The 25,748-nt window shown below is 38.8% G+C and overlaps 2 long non-coding RNA genes across 3 annotated transcripts in view; both read left to right on the top strand.

Annotated features, from left to right (window-relative positions):
* Nucleotides 1-25,748, top strand: part of LOC138189101 (uncharacterized) — a 247,607-nt gene that overhangs the window by 3,808 nt on the left and 218,051 nt on the right. The window lies entirely within an intron of this gene.
* Nucleotides 4,245-7,080, top strand: LOC138189104 (uncharacterized). 2 transcript variants are annotated; one of them, XR_011175898.1, is made up of 4 exons: nt 4,245-4,381; nt 5,148-5,192; nt 5,517-5,584; nt 6,952-7,080. It is a non-coding gene; the product is annotated as an uncharacterized LOC138189104 (long non-coding RNA). The 2 variants fall into 2 exon arrangements; XR_011175897.1 differs by lacking the exon at nt 4,245-4,381 and having other exon boundaries at nt 4,941-5,192.

Genomic DNA, 25,748 nt, shown 5'->3' with positions numbered 1-25,748 from the left:
TTAGACAGATTGTTGAAAACTACATGTTAATTCGAATTTTATATTTTAAATAACTTCGAATGAGTTTTTTAGTCAAATATAGCACGAATCGAACAGGTGACAACAATCTATACAGCGTTCGTGCTTGGCAGGTTTTTATTTTGTTTGCCTAGGGAATGGGTATTCTGCTGCGATGGCTTTAAATTTGTAGATGTATACATTATAATTGATTGATTCTACTATAGGCAGTGATATAGGTGATCAATTTCAGATAGTGAAAGCGAAACAACTAACGCGCGTCAACGAAGCAAAGTTCTTTTAACGGACACAGCTAGTGATAACGATAGGTGTAAATTAGTAGCAAATGATAATGCAGTAACGAGTGTAATAGCAATCGACGAAGCGAATGTAAGCCAACGTAATAGGAATGAAATATCTCGTTTACGTATAAATATGGTATTTGACAGTCTCCTATCGCGTAGTCGGCGATCGAAGTGTTGCGATATGAAAAGCAATCGGAAGAAAACAAAGGTGCTGATATCGCAAAGAGAAAAGCGAAACATAGAGGCAGACCTAGGAGCACGGTTGAAGTTAATAAAAGTGAAGATCCAAGAAACATCGTACAAAATAAAAAGAATGGATTAGAAGAACAAAGACATGTCGAAGAAAATACAAAAGAAGAAACTGCAGAGACAGAAGTTAATTCAAAAGGTATATCAAAAAATAAGTGAGATTTATTTGATACCGAAAGAGCTATTGAAATTAATGATAGCGTTCAAAATATTAAATTTACTGAAGATAGGAGCTACATTCAAAATGATATGGAAGATGTAGTAGAAGATTCACGAGCATTATTTAAATTAGATAAAAGTAAATTATTAAAAATAAGCATTGAACTTAACAAAATTGAAGATACAAAAACTATTTTACAGTATAAAAAGAATTCATTAGTAGGAGAAAACGAAGTAGGGGAAAGGAAAAAGATATACAGACAGAAATTACTTCAAAATGTATATCAGATGATAAATGTGATTTACTTTATAAAAAATATGAAAATATTGTTGAAGTAGTTAATAATAATAAATTATATAACGAAACACAACGCTGAAATCATGATCTTAAGTCGATAGGAGAAAAAAAAATCAAACTCAACACGATGCAGAAGATATAGTAGAAAGTTCCTATGAAACATCAGAATTATTAAAAAGAAAAAAGTACTGAAAAATAATGTTTTATTAAAATTAATAAAGTGGGGGATATTTCTCCTTTGATGAAATGCTATGATGCTACTACAGCTGAGGATGAGGAAGTAGGTAACATTGTTTCAAATGATTGTGATAACGACAATATCGAAGTTCCCAAAGATAACGTTAAGGAATTTGAAGAAACCAACGAAATCAATATCAGTGAACCAAAGATTTCTACTCCTGTTTTCGAAAATAATTCACGTGATAATGAAAACGATAGTGAATCTGAAGTGCAAAAAGTAAATGATGGATCAGTCTTTAAATCCTTGCTTGAGTTATTATCGCCTAAAAGTAATATCAAACGCCAGACAAAATTTAAAAACCTACTCAGTATAAGGACGTGCAGTTCATATGTTCGAGTCAGTAACGAAACAAGCGAGAATGGAAGCTGAATACTATGTAATAAATTTAGATGAAGAACATACAGTTAAAAGAGTGAAATCCAAAGATACGGACATTGATATATTGCTTGAAAAAGAAAGAACAAGCACCTATGTTGAAAAAGTTGATAAAATAACAGCAACATGTAGCAGCAGACAAGAAAAATAAGCCAAATTTCTGAAGAAGAAACGATGTTCTGGAACTCGAAATTTCTCGAGTGGATATGCTAAAGAACAAATTTAACGAACAGTTGAAAGGCAGAACAGTGAGAAACAGCAATAGAAGACTCAAATAAATTGCTAGAGCATCAATCAGAAATTCATAAAGTTACCTTAAATGAAGCAAGTTTGAAAATTTCTGATTCTGAGAGTGTACTACGGTATATCGAGAGCCATATAACAAGCTGCATTGTTAAGAGTATTATTCTCTTCAGTTTTTGTTATTGGCCTATCGCCCTGTTAGTTTCAGATTGGGCGAGTGAGTCCATTGCAATCACAATGGTTAATAGCATGGAATAAGTTGGAATAGGAGGAACTTACTAAGCGAAAGTTCCCGACAAAATGGCTGTTTGCCAAGTTTTATTCTCGAGACACCATGTTGTAGTATGGGTCGGTATGTCTCCAGGCGCGGTGCTCGAGTTCCACTCGCAACCTCGAGTAGAGGTCGCCGCATTACGGACCACTTGTTTGTTGACAGGAATAGAGGCTGCTCTAAGTAAGTTCCACCGTTGTTGGACTGTTACTTTGGAGATGTTTTCTGAGGATTTCCGAAATTTTCTCGCGATTCAAATCTATTTTAAATAATGCCTTACAGTGGCAGCTATCTACTTGTCAAGTCGCGTTTCAGGAAAAAACTTGGAAGCACGGGAAATTACTTTGAACTCTGAGTCAATTGGCCTGATAGAGTCGGCTGCCCGAAAGTTCCATTATGATATTTCATTTATAAGGAGGGCAAGCGCTGTTTTCTCTTAAATATTTGGTTGATGTGAAACATTGTCGAGGAACAAAACATAGTTTAATAATACACATTTAGCTTTCTATTGGCTACACGTGGCGGTAGAATATGTTCGAAAATCTTGAAAGCTGCGAGCGATGCTCTGTTCTTACCGCCGAGTTACTTGACTCGTCTAAGGGATCGTCGCCCTATTATTTAATGAAGCGAGAGGAGTCGGTTCACTGTTGAGCTATGTTGCTGCGGTATAAACGTGAAAATTTCCCCTATAAGTTTAGAATTTGAGCTTTCTATTGTAGTATTTAGCCGTTTCTCCAAGGACAGTGTTAGGGTCGTGGTTCATTTTTAGCCGTCAGATATATCGCGATGAAATAAGGGAATACAGAGGTTAGCACAATTATCTAGTTTATTATTCGATAGAATTTGACTACAAGTAATTTTTGAGTCACTTGTTTCACGAACGAATCGTATTTATTTGTTTCGCTCTTCGTTAATATTCCAAATTCTCTTTTGTCATCTCCTTTTTAACACTAACAATAAGCGTTGAGAGCAATCTTGATGTGAACAGGATGATCAAAATTTTTACACGACACGCAACAAGGTTGATTTGTGTTATCATCGCTTTCTTCGCTTCTTTCGCTTTCTTCGCTTCTTTCGCTTTCTTCGCTTCTTTTGCTTTCTTCGCTTCTTTCACTTTCTTCGCTTCTTTCGCTTTCTTCGCTTCTTTCGCTTTCTTCGCTTTCACATGGCCTAAACGATGGCAAGTTTTACATTGCATTTCGTTTGTCAAATCTAATTGCTGGTGAAAAGTCGAAGGCAAAATACTGAAAAGCAGCCGAAGATCAGAAATTGAAGAAAATTTTAGGCTGGCTTTTGACACTAATCTCATCAGATCTGGTCACATAACTGGTTTTAAAAGTTGAGAAATCAATTAATCGGAGAATATAAGAATTCACATAAAGCTAGATGAACAAAAGAAATAACGATAAATGAACAATTTTAAATTCGATCTTTAAACCAGTTATTTGGCTAGCCCTGGTAAGGTTAGTGTTTATTAAATAGTTTAGTAGTTGTTGCGCGACATTTTTAATATACATTCGTACATAAGTAATTTTCATTATTTACACCCTTCACTATACATTTCTTAATTCTCCGTATTCAAGATATTTCTAAGAATAAAAATCATTGGATTGGTCAAAATTTCTGATACTATGTCGTGATAATAAAAATGTTATAGAGAAAATATCAATGGACTTCAAATTTTCAACCGTGAGAAAATTATTCTCTTACCACATTTTTCGCTTAGGAATAAATAACTTTTCTCTTTTATAATTTTTATATTAGTATTAAAAGCGAATACGCACTTAAAAAGCGCTTGACCCTTCTTCTGCATACTGGATCATTTCCGACCGTTAATTTTAAGTAATTTTTCATTTTCTTCGTGCTGTTGTTTCAATCTTGTTTTGTTTAACGAAATTAAGGTTATAAAGTAAGGTAACTAAGGTAATAAGTTAGACAAATGTGTCTGTGATGTTGCCAGTAGGGCTACGAACTATTGTACGATGTTTGTAAATATCGGTGTAGAGAAAGATTTGTGCTGCGCAATTCGAAAGATTCCTGCTGCGTACAAGGTGAATGTTTTTGTTGATGTATACATTTCTTTGTGTAGTAACGCGTAAACGTTAACTGCGTAGCTGCTTGTACCACCGGCTCGTGTGTCCCCCATTCCCACGCCACTTTGGAAGTTGCTATGCGAAACTGAGGTACAAGGAGTCATTTAGTCGTCGCATTTCGTACCGATAACGTGGATAGCGTTGCGTCAGGTTTGTATAACCTATTGGTGGCGTCGGTTCTTTATTACTTTCATTAGTATGTTTTTCGCATTATTCATTACTATATTTTTTAACTTCGTAACATATATTTTTTTTGATAGAAGTGACGCGCAAGTAAACTCAAGTATTTCAAAACAAGATTTCGCTTGCGTTTCTGTAGTATTATTCAAGTATATTTAGTTGCGAACTTTCGAAATCTTGCAAATATTTTCAACAGTTTATAACACGGGATTCTAGGGTATTAGTGAAGTGTATATCTCATATTCTAGTAACGAACATTCGTAGTATAATCTTGCAAATGCTCACATTGCATTCATGGTATTCGTAAACATTTGTTCGATATCGAGAAATATCTTATAATTTTAAATTAATATTTTTCATACGTAAAAGAAAAGTGGCAGTATTTTCTAAATAAACGTTCGATAGAAAAAAGAAGAAAAACATCGAAACTATATTTCGCTTCTTTTCTACTCCCCATCACACCCCACTTATAAACAACTCTATTTTTAGGGAATATTTGTGGCCGCGTGCAATGAGGTTCGTAGAGTCAGTGTTTGCTCCGCAAAAGTATTTCAATATTTTCAACTCACGGTCGTTTTGATTAAATCCAATTAAATAATCACACGCGAAAGTAATAAAATTTTATCAAACAATTTTGTACGCGATAGCAGAGCTCTTGTTCGCCGGTTATAATTTTAGCGGTCGTGGTAATGTGGTCTTATTTTATATTCTTTTGAACATTCTTTTGCGGTACTAGAGTCAGTGCATCAAGAGGACAAAGCCTTTGCAGGAGCTCAAGAATGTAAGCAGTTTTACATATTGTATTTGAATTTGTTCTATTTATTATATTTTATTTGAAATATTGTTAATTATACAATAAAAATAATTGATAATTTAGAAAGCTGTAAATGCCCTTTTTAATTGAAATAAAGTCTTAAAATCGTAACGTTAAAGTACAATAAAACTGTCTGATATGTATCAAAAATCAGTGAACGTTTTATTCTCAAACTTTTATATTAGAGTTTCAATTTATATACATATTAGAGTTTAATCTTTATTATTGTTAAATTACCATGCTTATTATTGTGTATTAACAATATTAATGATATTTTCTGTTTTGTTGTAGACATATCACAGCTTGAACTTCTTTGTCTTCTTTGGGAATGCCCCAACGGTGGCTCAACAGCCAAGAATGTAAGTAACTTTACATATCTTACTTGAATTATGTGTATTCTGTATATTTTGCTTTGAGTACTATTGATTAAGAAATACAATTTAATTGAAAATTTCATTGGTTAGGGTTTTCTGAGTGGAAAAGATGGCGGCATGCAGAGAGAACTTGTTTACGTCGCTCCGTACTCTGTAGACTAAATTATAGTGAAAATAAGGAAAGACGACAAAAAAGTGGGCCAAAATTGGCGAGGAAAGGACTGGATGAAACGGGAAAGCAAGAAAAAAAGTTCAGCCCTGTCGACGAAGCAGTAAGGAAGACATGTTAGAACGCGCGCTAACAGCGTCGGCCCACGGGTACGCCTCGAGGCACGTGTGGACAGACGCAGACATTTTGCGACGCGCGACTGCAGAGTCGCCGCACGGGCAACCTCGGAAACTACTCGAGAGCACGTGCGCGCAAGGCCCATCTACGTTGAAGGCCACCAGACGAGCCCCCGCTTCCGACGAGGAGAATACTACTAGTAGGAAGCAGGATATGGAGGAAAGAATGGAGTCTGCATCAAAGGTAACCAGGGAATCCATGATGATCGCAAATAGGATGGATAAACCAGAGGGTTCAGGCATGGATCTGGTCATGGCTTCGAGCGACGAATCAGACGCAAGAAACACCACGGCAGAAAACTCGCAGGGAAGTGCGAGTTCGAACGTCGAAGAGTTGATGGCCCATGGAGCCCCATCTTCGTCAGAGACATCCAGGGGAAGAAAAAGAAAGCTGACACCCACAGCTCCAGACATACCTATGGAACTGACCTTGGAGAGGAGAACATCCTCCACAACGGACATAGGAGCCAATCTAATTCGGCGAGTAGAGGAGCTAATGAAGGTGGCGACAACATCGTCGAACTTAAAAAACACTTACATTAAGACCTTAAAGGAGGCAACAAGCTCCATTGCCGTAGGCACGGTGGAGCTGATAAGGAGGACGGTGCTCGTCTACGGCACTGGAGCTGCCAGGATGGCGGAGATGTGGCTGGAGGTACTAGAGAAGGAGGCCGGGATCCTCCGGAAAGAGCAATTAGGAAAGGCCGGGTGTGTCACGTATAAAAGAAGGAGGTTAGGGTTTTCTAAGATTATTCTTCTATTACAATAAAAAAAGTTTTAATACCAAATTATAAGACAAATGACTAATATATTTAAAAATCATTAGATTCTTGAGTTCTAGATTTTAAACTTTTATATTAGAGTTTCAGTTTTTACATTTATGGATGTTTATTAGAATTTCAATCTTTATTATTGCTAAAGTTACAAATGTAATAAATTTCCATTTTTTATAATCTCCAACTTTCCAAATAATTAGCGATCATTTATCCTATTTTGTTTTGTAACAGATTTTTCACAACCTCCATTTCCACCATTGGATTTTCGACGGTTCCTGCCTGATGTTAGTCTTTGAAATGATATTTGCTGAGATAGTGCAGTATCGATGGCAACGTTTTCCGTTTCTCCGCTTCTAATGGTGAGTCGCATGCATTTCTGTTCCTCCGGCCACTCAATCATGTCGTAGGATGAAAGGTCCGAATCGGCACGGGTGACTGGTTGTATTATGTAGAATTTTTTGCGAGCATAGTGACCGCGGGTATTTTTTATACCCGTGAGTAGTAACATTTTTTTTCATATCTTTATTTATTAGTTCAGGATAGGTCTTCTTGCACGTCGCGATTTTAATAATTAGTTTAAACATATAAATTTGAGAATATATTCGTGGTACTGACAAATATGTATAATAGTATTCGGTATAAATATTTGCAAAAGGCAAATACCTAGACGAATATACCTGTATGACATAAATGCACTTAATGAACTTAAGCAATGAATTTTAGTATAAATAAGAGATATCGAAGCGATTTCGTTTGAGTATTTTATAGCGAAGGAATCGGATGCCCTCCAATTTCGTTGGAATTAAAGATGCAACTTTCACTCAATGATAGTGACGATACATGCAATACACGATACATACATTTTGTGGCAATATTAAGTCACATTCTTTTATTTGACTTCAGATATTATAAACGTTAGTAGAATTTAAAATATGAATCAAAATTCATTTCTTTTCCGTACAAGAATGTGTGAAATTTTATGTGCAAGAAGAAACTTCGCGGCAGGCAGATTTTTTAATCAAAGCATTGATTTTGAACATTGTTTCTGCATTTTCGGAAATGTGCTTTGACGAAGAGGTTGCCTGAGATAATTTCTACCTTGGTAATACATTTAGAGTCAATTATTCCATTTCATCGAGTCTTAGTCTTTTTTCAATTAATGCTACATTTTTTATAATATTAAAATTTCAGTAGTTTATAACGAAGTAATAAAATTAACGAAATTAACGAAGTAATAAAATGTAAAATCAAAGAACGTTAGTGCGTTAGATGTAAATCAGACAAACTAATCACATTTTTTAGATTAGGATTTTCAGATTTAACCATTTCCGTGCCTATCGTCAGGATCTCATTCACGTGGCCAGGTGCTACTTGAATGGAAAAAAGACATTGGGCACGACGACTATAATTAATGCAAAAATTTCTCAGCTGCTGACCATGTGTCAGAGTATCGTGCACGACGTATTTTCCAGATTGTGTGTGTGTGTGGTTAGGCTGTGGAATTGCGTCGTTTTTCTCATTCGTTACAAATTAAGATACGAAAAATGTGGAGACATATATTAATTCAAGTTAGGTATCAATACAATCGCTATTCGTGGTAATATCAGCTACACGATTAAGCGTAACCACGCTGTTAATATTGCTGTAAATTACAATTATAATTCTGTAGTATCGTGGAAATTAAGATATAAATTTTTTCCCCGATTACTTACAATTTATTAATAGTGAATTAAATATACAAGTATTAATTGGACAGAAAACGATGTTTGTTTAACTGAAACTAAATGCGATACTCGTATTTATCTCAAATAACTTTACAGTTATTTGGCAACTCTCGTCACAACGAATCTATCACACACACACACACACTCTCTCTCTCTCTCTCTCTCTCTCTCACTCTCTCACTAGCAACTCTAACAACTCTACAACACTGACAACTCGATCAACTCTGATCTTCGCAACACATTCGCTTTTCGACTCGCACACTCTGACCTCTCGGTCACCCCTCCTTGAAAACCGAAACCGTCCTGTTCTAACGTTGTTTATCGTTTTTCTCATATCTCTGCAAGAACTAGGTGACTTTAGTCACATAGGCGCTCTTAAATGTAAACGAACCACAGAAGGACGACGTACATGGTTTTTTCTATTTTCGACCGATCTATAATCAAACTCTTTTACGATATTACAATTCCAAGTTTACTTGTATTTATTTTAACGATATAATTTCTTTAGATGTGTTTTCTCACATTTTGCGCAATGGTCACTAGCCTTCGTTAGACGATTTCAGGAAAATGGTCCGTAAATTAGAGTGTACATGTTGTGTTAAGCTCGGGTGTTGGAGGCGTCTTGGGACGTTCTCTCTAGTGGAGGCTCTTGCGCCCTGGTGTTATGTGCGAGAACCGCGGAGGTGGACGGGTAAACGCGTTTTCGAGTGACCAACCTGCTTCAGGGAATTTCATTCGAATAATCGACGGTAAAGCTGGCACGAATGGAACGTGTCATCGTCTCTGGCTTTTGTGACGTCTCGTCTCGTCGTGATCGCGAGTAGTTTTCGAAACGAACGTTAATATTGCTCGAGCATGCAGATGCGAACGGACAGCGATCGCTATATGATCGTTGTTCATCCATGTGCACTTGGATCAGCTTCCGCGATTTATGTTTTTATTTCACCTTTGTACTTTATTTTTTGGTTTGCGATTTAGAAAATCTCGAGCTTAGATGTACGTTTCAGCGGGCATTGCGCCCGAAGAAGAGGTTACGAGCCGAAGAGGCCCGGCAAACTGCCATAGAAGAGGGCAACTACCAATGACTCCCCATCCTCTGGACTATCCAGAGCACGGGAAGTCATTCTTGTTACTACTTTGTCACTATGCTCGCTTTTAGTATATGCAGTAGTAGTAGTAGTTCTTTTTTTTGGCCGATGTATATAACAGATAGTAAAAATTAAAAGACAAGCGTTCGTATGTATCGTCGGAGAAAGGGGTGAACGTAACGGGTTAAAACAAAAACTAGCCGGACGAGAAAGGGTGGAGACAACTCGGGGAAACGTCGCGTCGTTTTTCATTAAATACTTGCCTAACGAATCTGCTGGCTCTTCCGGCTTTTGACGCCCTTGTTATTCGTACTGTGAGCGAACAATTATCCCCGACTCCTCCGTGATAACTAGTCGAAAACGAAAAAAAAAAAAAAAAACGAGGTAGTTCGAGGTCGGAAGAGGCAGCACGAAAAACAGAATGATTAATCGTAGTGGGCTCGCGTACGTGTACCCTCTTTTTCCAGGTGTACAGCGCGAAATTCAACAATGCTGGAAAATGAAAAGCCTGCGGTTACTGGGCGTGGAGATATTCTTTCTGGCATTTATACGCTTTCAAGTTATGACAATAAAAGGGCTAGTGAAAATAGGCGAATAACAGTACTGGAGCTTCTGTTAGTGGTGAGACGCGGTCAATGATGTGATAGGTTTTAAAATGATACGATGCGTGTACTTAAAATTTTCTGGGAGAACTTCTGAGGAATAGAATGTTGATAGATTTAGTAGTGGGTAATCTGATTATTGGTTTGCTCAGATTTTTGTACTAATGTTGAGAATTGTGAATCTTTGAAGACGAAATAATGTTATAGGAACACTAAATTTATACCGAGGATTAATATTAGAATAGTAATATATTTATTTTATGGACGATTGCTTATATATTCATCGATACATACTTGCACGCGTCTCAGCACTTTCTTCCATACCCGACTGTTAACCGACTGTACAGTTTACATTTCTTTGTTTTCGAGACGCTGCGCACACACATTCTTCCACACACTGATATTCACATACAACTATCTTTACTACGCATTTAACCCAGTCCAGTACAGAAAATTATACATATCTCAACAACTAATTTATTAGGTAAAATTTTTAATTATATTGACGTTTCTAGGACTATATTTTTTTATTTATTGAATTCTACGGATATTTTCTAAACTCGCCCTCAGAATTCGCACTAGAACAGAATTCTTTAAACGTGGTTGGAGTGAATTGTGATTTATGTTAATTCAGTGTGTATTACATTGTGATTGCTGAATTCATAATATAGTTTAATTAAAACAAAATTGATAGTTGTGTCACGCTCAACTCAGCTATTTTTTTTTTTTTTTTTTTATTATCATCCAACCCTCAAATTTATGTGACAAGGCAAATGTTTGCGATTCTGAATGGGATTCTGATATGGGGATCGGTTTAGGAATCCTGTGTTTCGGAGGATGCCACGGTTGACAATTTTCGGCTGGGCCACGAAGATTTTAGACGAGGGTTGTATAGATTGTAACGAGGACACGGAGAATTTGGATGTAAGTAGAGGCTGAATGATTGACTGGTTTTGGGGAGAATGTTCGGATTCGTGAATATTATTTCCTGAGACTCGTAGAATCTGAGTTTGGAGAGTTTAGTTTCGCGTTAAAGTCTGACTTTGAAGAATTTTATTCAGCTTTCTAGATTTTCTTTATCTAGATTTCATAGAAAATAATCAGGAGATATTTTTTTTATAAAATGCAAGAGATTGTTACCAAATAATGTAGCTAAAGAATAAGGTAAAATAAGTTCGAAAGATGGAATAACAGTATAAAAAGGATCAAATTATACAAAATACGGCAGCATAACTACTACTAAAAAGAAAAAAAATAACATTCAGTCTTATAAATAAATGTCGGGACATAAATAAAACTACGAATAAAGAATTGTCGAATGATTATTCGTTTTACATTCTTTGTCGGAAACGCGCAGCAGGAGAAACCACGAGAGCACCACAAATTTATTACAGAGCACCACACATTGCAGATTATAAGGTTATAATATGAAATTACGAGCGTATAAATGTTCTCATCGTAGCAGTGACAATTTAATAAAACAAGTAAAGCTTTACACATTAATTTTACAAATTACAAACCATCTTAATGTTCTATTTGCTGTAAAACAGTATAATTGTGCAATAGAAATTTATAACTTGGATACAATGTATCGATCCGTGAATAGTATTAGTTATTGTATAAGAGAGTCCACCATTGCATTATAATCCAAACAAACAAGGATGCTGACTTGTTCAGATTCAATATACAAAAATAAACAATTATCCTTTCCCTATAAATTAACAAGGAAAGTATAGAATACCTTTGGCATTTATTTCTACAATATATATAAATAATCATCGCTAAGCTTTCGAGTAACTGATTCAAATAACTGGCTATCTCAAATAACTCTATCGTTGGTTGATACAATTATTATCTGCGCAAGCAAAAAACCACAGAGTATCGACGACAAAGAATCCTTCAGAATGAAATTGCTCGATCGAACAACTGGAATCGAGTTCCCAATCGCCTTCCACGGTCCGGGAAGAGAAAATCGTTCGCTTATCGTAGAATTCGATCCTGCACACGGTCTCGCTAAATCAACGCTAAGCAAGGCCGGAAATGCGTCTACCATGTCGATCGCAGAACCACAAAACTCTAACTAATCGCTGCGCGATTCAAGTTTGAAAAATCGAACGACACGATAACCTCGGGCTCGCATCTGGTCGTCCCGCAGAATTCACCTGCGGGTCGTAGCCGTTCGTTGAATACTGCGAAGTTGGTGGAGGAGAGATGATCGAAGGTCCAGAATGAGCGACTGAAAAAAAGAGGACGATGTCACGTCGGAGACACAAAAAATCACGAAACCGATAGATCGCCGGTGATCTCCTCGCGTCGCAGTTCGAACGTTTTACGGATAAGGTGAAGAAATTGAACTTTGTATATGGTAATAGAATTTATTATGCGAATCCAACAGAGTGACGGTTCAAAGTGTTACAACAGAATGATTCAAAGTGTTATAAGAGACCGATTCAAGATGTTTTAACAGCCTGGGACGAGCTTATTTTGGAGGGTTTTTATACTGGGTTTTTAGTCCCTCTGGAGGGGTTATCGTCGGGTGTATATCAGAGGCGGCTATTTCCTTACTATCTGGTTATTGTTTCGATAGCTGTGGCATGCAGGATGTTTCGTCTACCCTATTACTGCTTCTGAGCGTGTGACATTCTTGAGCGTGTGACACGCGCGTGTATATTTAACTGGCGCGCAGGGTGCCAGATATTACGCGAGCGTTAGGGTCGCTCAGGCGATCCTTTGTTTCATTCATGAACATTCCAATTTTTCGGACGAAAACTGCAGATGGAAAATATACGGAAAGTTTGTTCGTTTACGGAATTGTTTTACGTTGAATATGGATTTGGCTGGAGGGACTAAAATTGTTTTCCGTATCGTGTTATAGGTTTTCATATAGGTACATTCCTCGTCAAAGAGATAGCCCATGTGAGCTATCTTCAATTTCTCAATGACGCGTGTAGAGCTTTTCGTCTGTAAGTTATGATACCGAAACATTGTGAGCTCAGGATATGCGGTTCGTTGAAAATAATTGAAAATATTATGATATTTAGTGTGTGAAAAAAAATTGTTTTATTTTAAGAACGAAACGATATCACGTGTACAATAAGAAAATAATAATCAACATAAATTGTAACTAACAATAATTACTTATCAAACGTATATACTTATTTAATGAGTACATCCCCCTTTATTTTCTATTACTTCTATTGTACGATTTGCTATCGATTTATGTAGTTTCTGAATATAATTTTGACCCAATGTATCCCATTCGCGTACAATTGCATTTTTTAATTCTTGTACCTGTTGATACTGCTTTCCATTCGCGTATACGCCGTGAACAAGTCCTGCCCAACAATTTTTAATAATATTAAGGTCCGGGGAGTGCGATAGCCACGGCAAAACAGATATATATTTGCATTAAAGTACGACTGGACCAATCCTGATGTGTGTACAGGTGCATTATCTTGTTGAAAGATGTAACCGGGTCCAGAAACGCGTTCTCCATGATTATTTATTTGTTCGTTGATTAAATTTATGTACCGGACACTATTCATTCTCCCATCGATGAGCTTGATACATGTCTTGCCGAAATAACCGATGCCGGCCCAAACCATCACGCTGCCTCCTCCCATTTGTCTTCGAATTGCCAACATTGTCTCTTTTCTTATGTCATGAAAATAATATTGGAACGCATCAGGACCATCCAAGTTGAATATTTTTCGGCTGAAGATAGTACCCTTCTTCATTTCTTTTCCAATGCATTCTTTCTTTTGCAACGCGTAAACGTTCTATTTTGTGTTTCGTTGTTAACGAAGGTTTCTTTTTCAATTTTAGCCTCTTAACACCTTTACAGTATAGTAGAATTCGACGAACACTTGAAACACTGGTATTAACACTAGATTTTTCTATTATTTCCTTTGTTGTTAACTGCGAATTCCAATTTGCTACACGCAAAATTGCTCGCTTATCACCATCGGATAACGATGACGACCGACCAGTACCTTTCTGCTTGTTATAATCTTCAACATTTTTTAAGAAATTGTGTATTACTTTACGACTTCTTTTTATTACTTTCGATATTTTTGCTACTAATAACTGTTGCTGTTTTAGTTCAAGAATTTGCTTTTTTCAGACTCGTTTAATTTATATAATATTGTAGCGACACACGAACTAGAGGACAAATGGAGCCACGTGTGGTCTTACCTCGGAGTATCAACAACGTTAGGACATACTGTAATAATAATAAGTAAACTTCGGGCAAAAACAATGTCGCCGCTACGTGGAAGCGTCTAACAAAGGCGAATGGAAATTTACCGGTATCCCTCGACCAGCATAAATAAACGAACGCGATCGTAAGGTGACCAGTTTTCATCAGCCTCAGTCACGTGCGATCTTTTTAGCGAGTTACACACAGTCTTAGCGAATTAGTTCCGAGCGTCTTAGCGAACATTCTTTTAACGACCAGTATCGAGCAATCTACGGTTTTCTCTGTATTTATAATTACTTTAAAATATATTCGACGGTTTCAATATCGAGTAATCTCGTCATTAAACTACCACACGTTTTACAACATGTTCTTTTAATAAACATTGAGGATTTTAATATTGTTTAAATGTTAGTGTTTTATTATTATTTATCGTTGTTCGTTATTAATGTTCTAATTTGTGACTATTAATCATTTATTATTTATTGGTATGTTTCAGGTGCGTGCCATGATGCATCGATGTCCTGACGTTTTATGTAAGTAAATAAAATTTTATTATTGTAATTATTCTTGCAAAATCAACGAAATACGTCATGGATATTCATTTGTTATAATTAATTTAACTTCTCGTGTTACTTTCATTTTCTGTATTGATGCGACCGTCAACATGAGCGCTTGAGATAAGTTATCTCAGTTTCGGGTGTCGCTACAAAACTGTTTGTTATTTGGATTCTTGAATTTATTTTCTTGGATTTCTTGAATTCACATGAAGTGGTGTTTGGTGTAAGGTGCCCAAGAAATACTCGGCGGTGTTCAACAATATAATTTATCTAACAATCAACAACCCTCGATTACCACTGATTTTCTTGCTTCTCGACTATGCTTGTATCACGTAATATTCGTGAGAAGAAAATAAAAAAAAGGTGAGATGAGGAGGATCCCCAACTCTTATATTTTCTTTTACAATATTTATTGATCAAGTATAAGAATACAATAGATTTACAATATGTAACGTTAGCGTATAATTCCGAAGTATGACCGAGGGCTGACAAGATTTGTCATGACTGTGGTTTCTGGGTAGATGTTCGGCTTTTATATCCTAAAAGTATTGGTGCTAAGGGGCGATGTTGGAAGTTGTGGGTGCCGTGTGCGAAAGCTGATAATGGCTATCTAGATGACGTCATTTGAGGTGTGATGGCCGTCACATTCCCCCCTTCTTAGAATGATTTTGGTCCTCCAAAATCTTAACGTTTCTTCATTACGGATTTGTGGAATCGCACTTTGGTAGGTGCTCATCTGAATTTGTTCCAAGTGTTTGATTTTGTTTCATCTTCTTCGTCCAAGTGGCGGATAGCTAAAGTGTTTTGCAATATTTCTGTATATATGTTTAGAGGTGTTGGATTTGTCGCAATATTTTGGATGTTATTCTTAGTTTTACAACATAATAAATGAATACATAGTTTTGTAGGTAAAGACTTTAATAGATACCTGCTACATAACCGACTATTTGCATAAATGAGAGTCCCCATGATTTAAGAGACTGTATTCGTTAGTTGACTGATTTGGTCGGATATTTGGTCTAAGTTATTCTGATATTCTGGTATGTTACTAGGAATTCTAGGTGTTCTTTCGATTTTGTCTAACAAATAATCTATTCTTGTATCATTTTCAAAGGGAATCGTCTTGAGCTTATATTCGAATGTTATATTGACTTTGGATTGTCCTATTTTCATCACACTATCGTTGAATATTATGCATATTACATTGTTCATCAGGTGACTGAATTATGGAAGGTCTTCCTATTTAATTTGTTTCTGAGTAATATCACAAAGTACATGTATTTCGATTTCTTCTTTTGGCATAGCTATATATTGGTTTTCAGCTGTTAATGGAATGAAAGTTATATCTTCGATTTTATAAACGGCAAATTTACAAATGTTTATTCTTTTGTTAAAATTTATCATTTCTCACAAACAGTCGTGGATAGATTTCTTGTCATGTGTCAAATATATTTGGAATAAATTATATAAATTGATAAATATAGATATAAATATAAATACTGTCGATAGGCGCTCGTATAAACGTATTTGCAAAGACAGTGTATGATTGCTCGCAGATGACTCGATAACTCGTGTAACACCGTTAATCACCGTTAATAACTCGTGAAACTCGAATAATAACTGACTCGCTCGCGACTGCTTCCTCTTATTTATACTGGGCGGGCGAGAGTCGGAAAATTCGAATTCGTCTTTAATCGACAGTTGCACATACGACGACATTATTTTGCCCGGAGTTTATTTATCGTTACGTTTCGTGCGTTAAGGAAGTGTCAATGTCCGTTTGGACTGTACGTTCGGAATGACTGTTAGTGTATACAATTATTCATCCAATATAGTAAATAACTAAATAGTAAATAACAAATAAATAGTAAATAGTAATAAGTAAATAGCTTCATAATATGTAACCTAATTACTAATCTTACAATCCACTCTTACTGTTGCTAATAAATCTAATAAGCCTAAACAATTTTATCTCGTATCGTAATTTTATCTTGTATACTTGAAGCCATTCACAACCTTCTTCCAATTTAATTAAAATGGCTTCCTTCCTCCTCCTATTTCTTGGTACGCCTTTCTCTTCGGTACCAACCTGCCAGTTGTTTCCCGGATGTACCATCGGGGTAGTTTGCTGTAAGGGAGCTCTGCTCTCCCTCTTCCTTCCTTCTACTCTCATCCATCCTTCAGAATCCTCACTGTAATCCTGTTCACCCCTTATCGATCTGGTCTCCCTCCCACACGCCTCGGCGTATGTGACCTCTCCTCTTCGGGGCATCTTAAGCTCCTCCACTCTCGTAATTTCAGCCGGCGATACTACCTTCCTCTTTGGGTATCCGCTTTTAGCTATCGTCACTTCCTTCTTCATTTCAGCCCTGTCTGCCTGCCCTTCTTTCTACCTCGACCAGCTCTCTCCTTCTCCTTCTTCTTCTATCCCTGTGCTCACCACATTGCTCCAAGGAAGATAGGATGCCTTTTATCAGATTGCCTATCTCCCTAATCTCCTTGTCCTTATCTTTGTCTAAATTTAATTTTTTCACCGCTACATTGATCATTTGAACCGCTCCTGCCAGGGCTTGTGTGAACCCTTTCAGCTCAGCCCTGGAAATCATGACGTCCTCGTCATCGACGTCACTCGGCTGCGTATCGTCTCTCGCGCTATCTTCGGCCTCACTGACCACAGCCGATCTCGCGGATTTAACGCAGACGTTCTTCTCAGCTACGCTCCTGGCCAGCATTTTTGCGTAGGCCATACTGTGGTCGCTCCCTCTAATCCCAAAGGAACCCTCCGATTCTTCAACCACTCCTACCTCCGTTCTTTCACTAATCGGAGGGCTCCTCTGAAGCCTCTTACTCGGTTTAAAGAGGCAGAAATCCTCACTTTCCTCCCCCCCCCCCCATCTTTCCTCGGGATGTCCGGGATTGTCACACTCTCATTCAGTTTAACATCGGAAACCATCCTCGGTTTTTCTCCTCCAACCATCGCCTTATTTGCCTTGCCCTTCTCCTTCTCCCCTTACCGCACAAGGGGGTGCCTGGGGTTCCACCTCCCCCCGCCGTTCTTCCAGTTGCGTGATGACCGTCGGGTCGAACCTGGTAAGCCACTCGTGTTCCCGACGGGGCCTGGGGGCTCCGAAACCCCCTGCGCCGTACGTTTGTTCACCTTATACAACTTATCCATATTAAATATAATAATCGAAAGTCCATGTACATCGCCAAGTCGTCAACATCCTACCCATATACCGTCCGAAAGTATCCAATCATTGTCCATAAACTCGCCAAGTCGTCAACAATAAGCCAATCAAATGATAATATAATACAGTAATATTGTGCAATCTAAAATTCACCTGTCTAACGCCTGTATTCTGCTAAAGACCCGATGATGCGCGCACAAAACGCCACAATATAGATAAATAACAAAAAATATATAATAAATAATGAGCAGTAATAAATAAATAAATAAATCAAAAAATAAAATTGTCACGTACTCGAAAGAATAAATAAATAAATAAGTAACCAACAAAGAATAAATAAATAAGAAATAAATATAAAAATAATAAATAATAATAATAATAACTAACTAACTAACTAAATAAATAAATAAATAAATAATATATAAAAAACAAGTAAACAATACTAGTAAATAAATACAAAATGTAGATAAATAAAAATAAATAAAGAATAAATAAAATAAATAATAATATTAAGATATTAAAGCAGTGTACTTCCACCGCTACATACTGCAACCTACTAATCGCCACGTAACTCCTACAGCCTCATCATTACATGGCACACCATTACTTATTTATTCATTCCAACGGACTTAGTTCGGCTCGTGTAAACTAAATCGAGCCGATTGTACATGTCCACACTTCAAACGCAAAGTCTCATCGTCGACCGTTACGACTCATCGACAATCGACAGTCCATACCCATACCTCTCTATACCACACATCCACTGCTCCCCGCTTTAAAAAGGGCCACTCATCCACTCCAACCACCCTCAAATGTAACAACCCCAAACACGCAACGCCTGTACCAAAGAACGTAATAACCCTCCATTTGGCAGGAGCGCGCCAAAACTCGTCCTCACCCTACGACGCCCCGAGCCGAACTCCAAAATGTTATTACCTAGTTTCAATTTATCGTTGGAGATTTCGTATTGGTACTTCTCTAAACAAGGTAGTCCTATTATTCCATCTTCTATTAGGGGAAGGTCTTCCGGTACTATGTAAAATTTGTTCTTTGCCAAACATTTTAAATCTAATGAATTCGTTAGTGGTATATTTGTCTTGTCCCATGTAGAATATTCGAGGTGCATCAGCTTTGAAGGTTTGAGAGCCTACTTTGTTTTTCTTCAATAGGTTGATTCCTGCTCCTGTGTCGATGAGGTGTGTTACATGTCCCGTTCTTGTGTTAAACCGTTTTGTGAGGAGTTTGCCTGTTGTGGTGTTAACGCTTGGAATTTTTCTTGATCTTATCTTGTCGTGAGTTTCTGTTTCTATGTGGGTTTGATTCACTCGGTCTGGCGGGAGGTTTCGTTGGCTGGCCGATTGAAAATTTCGGCATTGATTGGCAAGCTGTTCCAATTGGTTGCATTTGAGACACCGTGGTCGGGATCGTTCTGCTAAGGGTACACGTTCGGTTTGTCGAAAAGCAGTATTTGGTTGTTGAGCGAAAGCATGTTGAATCGGCCTGGGTGGTGTGGACGTGGAATTTGTTACTGGTCGTGGTTTGTACTGTAGTCGATTATTGAGGCGAACGGTCTGTTCCTTGCGCGTTCTGTTCGACCCGACCTTATTTATTCATAATAAGAACTCACACCGAGCCGACCATACATTCGTTCATCACACTACCCGTAAGGTGGCAACGCCACTCCACGCCGCCGCGAACCACATCCCACGCGCACCACGCCATGCTAACGCATGCGCCTACCGTTACCAGCCACACAATATGGCGCCGATCACCTACCCACGTGCGTGTCTTAAAGTGCCGCGCCACAGTGCTACAGTGTTACAGTGCCTCAAATATATATCCATAATCATATATGATAACTCGCAAAACTCGCAAAAATTAATGCTCTCTTTACAGTGAAAATACGTGAAATATGTGAAATATGTGTGTGTATATATTCAAATCAATTAATTAATTAATTAATATATTACTCAATTACTCGATTACGTACTAAGCGCATATAATCACCAACCTGCAATAGTAACTCCACCCTATAAACATTAAACATTAGCTCTTCCCAATAATCTTATTATTATTCACTATATCGTGATAAAGCAAACCCTATATATTAATAGTCTATACCTCTAATGTTTAATATTATAATATTTACATTAATTAATTTAAATATTTCTTACTCAATTTAATAACATCTAACAGCTTTAATAGCTTAATAGCTATAATAGTAGTAATAGCAGTAATAGCACAATAACTACCATCGCTTATTCATTGCTTATTAAATCGTTACAACAATAATTGGCTATAACAGCAATATTAACGGTGAGCATCAAACTTCATTATTAATGGTATTAAATATTAAATATTAAATATTAAATATTAAATATTAAATAATTACTCTCAACAACACTTGTATAACAAATAAGCAGTCAACCAGGTAAGCCGCCTAACATCAAATAAAAACCTGTGGTACACCAGAATCTTTTTTTTTTTGCGTGAGGAGGGGAAAATGCTATTACGTATGAGACCCGCGTCTCTTTTGGGCCGATAACTCTGGGCACCCTCATACCAGTAATGAGGATTACTTCGGTCTTGTCCTTAGCCAGCGTCAAACCCACACTCGCACACCAGTCGCACACGGTTTTCATGATCTCACTTATTCTTCCACTCACGCCTTTATTCTTCTTCACGGCACATGTGATTGCCAGGTCATCTACAAACGCGATCGCCTTGAACATCACCCTGTTGTCCAGCCTTTCCAATAAACGGCCATAAACTATATTCCATAGGAATGGCCCCAGATCCTTGTGGTACCCCAGCCGCAACCAGGTACTCCACCGTACCAAACTGATTGCTGACGATTATCCTTCTGTCCGTCAGATAATTTTTAACCAATCTAATGATTTTCCACGGCAACTTCCTCCTGGTCAATTCATCAACAATTCTATCCCAACTAAGGGTGTTGAATGTATTCTTAATGTCCACCGCAATCATCAAGCATATCATCCTTTTCTTCTCGCAGGTGTCTGCGAATTTAATCACCTGTGTAATCGCGTCCACCGTACTCCTTCCTTTCCTGAATCCGTATTGTCTCCGGTGAAACGGGTCCACTCCCATACATCTTTCGATAATCACTTTTACACATTTTTCCCACACGTTGCTCAAGGCACGGAGCAAGGTCCTTGAGGTCCTTAGGGTCCTTACCCGGTTTGCTGAGCAATATTACTCTCGCTGTCTTCCAGCATCTCGGGATTCTACCAGAGTCCGCGATACTGTTAATCACCTTAGTGATAAGTTCAGTTCGGTTGTTTACTAACAACATAAAAATATCACCTGGGACCCCATCTATTTCCACCGCCTTCTTTCCGTTGATTCTTCCTGTGATATACTTAACGTCTTCCTCGTCGAGCGTCATGTTATAGGTGATATCCTCCCTATCATATTCTTCGATTTCGCTTAGCTCCAGTCTGCGTCCAATGATGAATAAGCCATTTAAAATTTCCTTCACCTTGTTAACAGGCATGTCATTTGGAAGCCCTTTCTTGCTACATCTGTTCATAATCGTGCGATACGGCTTTCCCCACGGGTCCCTTTCTAGTATTTTACAGAATCCGGCCCAGGTTCTCTTTTTACTTTCCGCTATCTCTCTTTTCAACTGTCTTCTTAGTCCCTTGTATCTACTAATAAGGGCTTCGATCCCACTATCCTCCTTCCTCCTTGCTCTCGTTATTTTCCTTAATACTTTGTGAACCTGAGCTCTCAATTCTGTGATCGTCTCATTCTACCAATGGTTGCTGTACTTCTTGTTCTTCGTACAGCTCACCTTCTCCAGCATCTTGTCACATGCTTCCACCATACATTTCTGTAACAGTTCCGCCTTGTCCGCGTCGTCCGTCGTATTAAAATTCTCTACCTTAGCGATCTCGTCAAATTTAGTTAAAAATATGTCGGGTGCAAGACCCTTTGTCACACATTTAAAAAATTTGGTTTGATCACTTACGGTCCTCGTTTTAAACGTGTGAGATATGTATAAGCGGTCCGATGCTGTGAAAGCATTTAAAACCTTACTCCTTACATGGAGGTCGTTAACTTTGTTTGTTGCACTGATTAAGTCAGGGCAACTCGTCCTTCCGTTCCTATAAAACGTATATTTACCGTCCAACCTTATAGGGAACACACCGTAATCGCACAGGGTTTCCAGCAAAATTCTTCCTCGTTCATCTGTGGTCTCTCCTCCCCAGCAAGTGGACTTAGCGTTAAAGTCGCCAGCCACAATCAATTTCTTGTTTCTGCTCACACCGTTCCTTATCTCCGATGCAAGCTTATTTATATACGTCATGTATTCCTGTATCTTGATATTGGGGGGAGCAATAACCACTGAAACAGAGGATATCACCTATACCAATACCCACTAGTCCGTCCTTCCTGTACAGAAGCGTCTCGTCCGGTGCTCGACCATTGAATTGCGTGACCCAAATCGAAGCATCACCCTTAGTGGCATTATACCAGTAAGGTAGCTGCCTGTGCAGTTCGGATATTATTACCACATCCGATCTGGCCTCGATCGCGCTTTGGCACATTAGATCCTGTGCCATCCTACATCTATTTAAATTACTCTGGAGGATTTTCATCTCCTCCCTTGTCTACCTTGTCGCAACATTTTTCTGTAACTGGGGCATGCTAAGGACCCCGTCACATGGTCAAATCTAATGCCCATATCCTTGCTGCATATCGCAGAGCACGGTAAATTTGGGCATCCTGCTATTGTGTGATCTCTTCCTCCACACTTCCTGCAAACTTCCTTTTCTGGGCTTACAGCCTTACATTTCTTTACAGTATGCCCGAACATGTGACATCTGAATCATTTGGTCACATTCAGCAACACCCTGATCGTGGCTATAGTTAGGCCCGTCTTATTCTTAATATTATCCCCACCTTTATCGATGTACGCTTTCGGTAGAACAATGATCGCCGATTACGTGTCCCACGGCGCCCTTCTCATCTTCTTGATTTCCAATTCCCCGATCTCTTTAATTTTTAATTCTTCCCCCAGGGCTTCAACAAGTTCCTCCTTACTCACCAGGGGATCCACTTCTTTTATCTCCACCGACACCTTGTCTTGTAAGGGCGTCGCTCGCATCTTGTCGCCAATAAGCTCGTTTATCTTATTGGCAGCGACTTTCACCTCGCTGCCAGCCTTCATTTCTATCAGGATGTCCCCAGCTCTTGTTCTACGAATACCCGAGCTTTCCTTAAGAACATCCTTCGCCGCCATGAGGTCTTTATATATCTGTAGCCATTCCTTACCCTCTCCTACTTTAATAAGGATGGCCTCCGGCCTTCTACGAGCTCTCAGCATCTTCGACCCTCGATTCTCGGTAGGCGTCGGCGGCGGTGGTTCGCGATCCTCTTTGTCATTTCCTGTCATCTTTTCTTTTATTGTTCTTTTTTCTCTGCTGCTCATTTGGACCATCCACTTGTCTCCAGATTCGTACCCTGCGACCGTCGACGCAGGCAGTACTCATGCAAATGAATACTGTGAACATGCAGGGAATAATCGGTTGGAAAGCCAACTTGCTGGGACCGAGCATTATGCTGGCAGCTCCGCCTCCTCGTGGCCCCCGCTGGAGACGGCGCAACGCGATGCGTGCATCGCGCGGCGACGGCTAAGCGAGCTGCTGCCCGAAAGGGTAGGTTCAACTTGTCCAATGACCCGTAAGGAGAGGGCAGGGTTTTTACAAGTCGCGCGCCGTTCCCCGGGCAATGGCCGTTTGAAAGTGAATGGCGCGGTCGGCCCCCCAAAGCCGAGCCTCTTGCACGCTCAAACTAATTGTCTCCAGATTCGCAGGATTCAACATATCGAGTGTTTATAGCACTCCTCCTCTTTGAACCGCGTACCTCTGCATAAGAGGTATCGCTTCTTCTTATTCCCTTGTTGATCTCCCTTTCTTTGATCTCCAGCGGGGAAACCGTCTTCCTTTTATATCTGGATTCTGAGGACATCCCTCTTCTACTGTCCCCATTTCCTCTTCCTGTCTCCTCCATCAGAGGTGAGGTTTGTGTGGAGACCTCTACTTCCTCAGGTCTCTCCACTTTTCTCTTACCTCTCCTTCATATTTATTGTTGTCATAAGCTTGCCCCATGCTTCATCCGTCTTGCCATTAGCCGCGGAAGCAAGCTCATGTATTTTTGTATCCTTTTTGGAGAGGAGGTATAATCTCCTTACCGCATTCTTGAGATCCTCGTAGGCTCCCCTAATGAGCTCTATTATCTCTTCGAACTCGGCAGGCTTGACTATCACACACTCCTCCACCTTTTGCTCCGGAGTTTTCTCCACCCTCCTCACAATTTTCGGCGCCGATTTCATTTGCGCCTCTCTCAAGCTTCTCAATTTTCCTGAAATCGACATGCTACAGCTGCTTTCCGACATGGACACATCCCCTTCGGAGACGCTACCTTCAGCTGTTTCACTCGTTGATTTCGCGGCGGTACTGGAGCACGTTACCATTGAGGTTTTTTCTTTATTTAAAACTCCTCTAATTACGGGAGCCAGAAATCCATCTCTTCCTGTTTCAACCGCCATCACTCTCGGTAGCACCCTACCGCTACTTATATTCTGGGTGCCCAGGTCCATCACCTCTCTGAAGTCCTCGTTAAACTCAAGAAGTTTTATATTCTTCTTGGGTGATCGAGAACCTCCTTTACTCCCTCCCCTCCTCTTCACGCTGCCACTCGCGACTTCCCCGTCGTTTACGTTGCAGCTATAATGGTTCCCGGTCGTATTTACCGATCGAGAGGGGGCCCCGTTGTGAGGGGGACGTTGTGAGTTGACCCTTCTAGCGGTGTAGAAGAAGTAGAGTTGGGTGACGATGCTGTGTCGGAGGAAAGCTAGCGATGGGTGAGTCTAGCGCACGGGACCATCGGATTTGTTCATGACATTTTGGGCCGGGAAAGTGAGGGCAGTATACATTGCTTCTAATTGGATAAACGAAGGTTGGTGGACTAGGAAGGGTCTTAGCCGCCCTCGATAGAAAGTTGCTAGTAGGAAGCATCGTACGTGTGAAAATCTTTCCCTTGTCAAGCCGTAGTAGACAATAGTCTTTAGAAAGTGATTTAAAAAAAAGGATATTTGTTCGGTCTCAAGGACCTTAGCTAGCACATTACTGGGATTTATAACGAGTCCTTAAGACTCTTGAGGGTACGCCGTAAGGATGAGCGGACATCTGGTGTCTGTCTGGCTCGCGGTGTATGGCTTGGTCTAGGTAGGGGCTATTAACTTAAATAATGGTTAATTTATAACTGAATGTATATAAAATGACGATCTGTCAGGAAATATCGTCCAAATTCACTTTTATTTAATTTCAATTATAAACTTAAATAAAATTACACTTTAATTTATATAGAGATATCTTATTCAACTCCGCTGCATTTTTTTACAAATTATCTTATTATCAAATGTGCATTTGCCGCACACATATTTCCCGCATGTTGAACAGATTTTCGTAGTTTTATAATCTTTGCAATTTCTCACTTGACAAGTTTTTCGTGATAACATATCTGAACTTGTTGATAGTTTTATAACATGATTTTCTTCCTACGATTCAGTATACTCAACAGCGAGCTGTGTAGCTAATTGGAATAAAAATTCCTGTCTTGAAATATTTTCATCGGTTCTTT

This window comes from Bombus flavifrons, chromosome 18 (genome assembly GCF_040668555.2).
Source record: "Bombus flavifrons isolate JBK064 chromosome 18, iyBomFlav1_principal, whole genome shotgun sequence".
Taxonomy (NCBI): Eukaryota; Metazoa; Arthropoda; class Insecta; order Hymenoptera; family Apidae; genus Bombus; species Bombus flavifrons.
The sequence above is the reverse complement of the archived record's forward strand: the minus strand, read 5'-3'. Positions and strand labels throughout refer to the sequence as shown.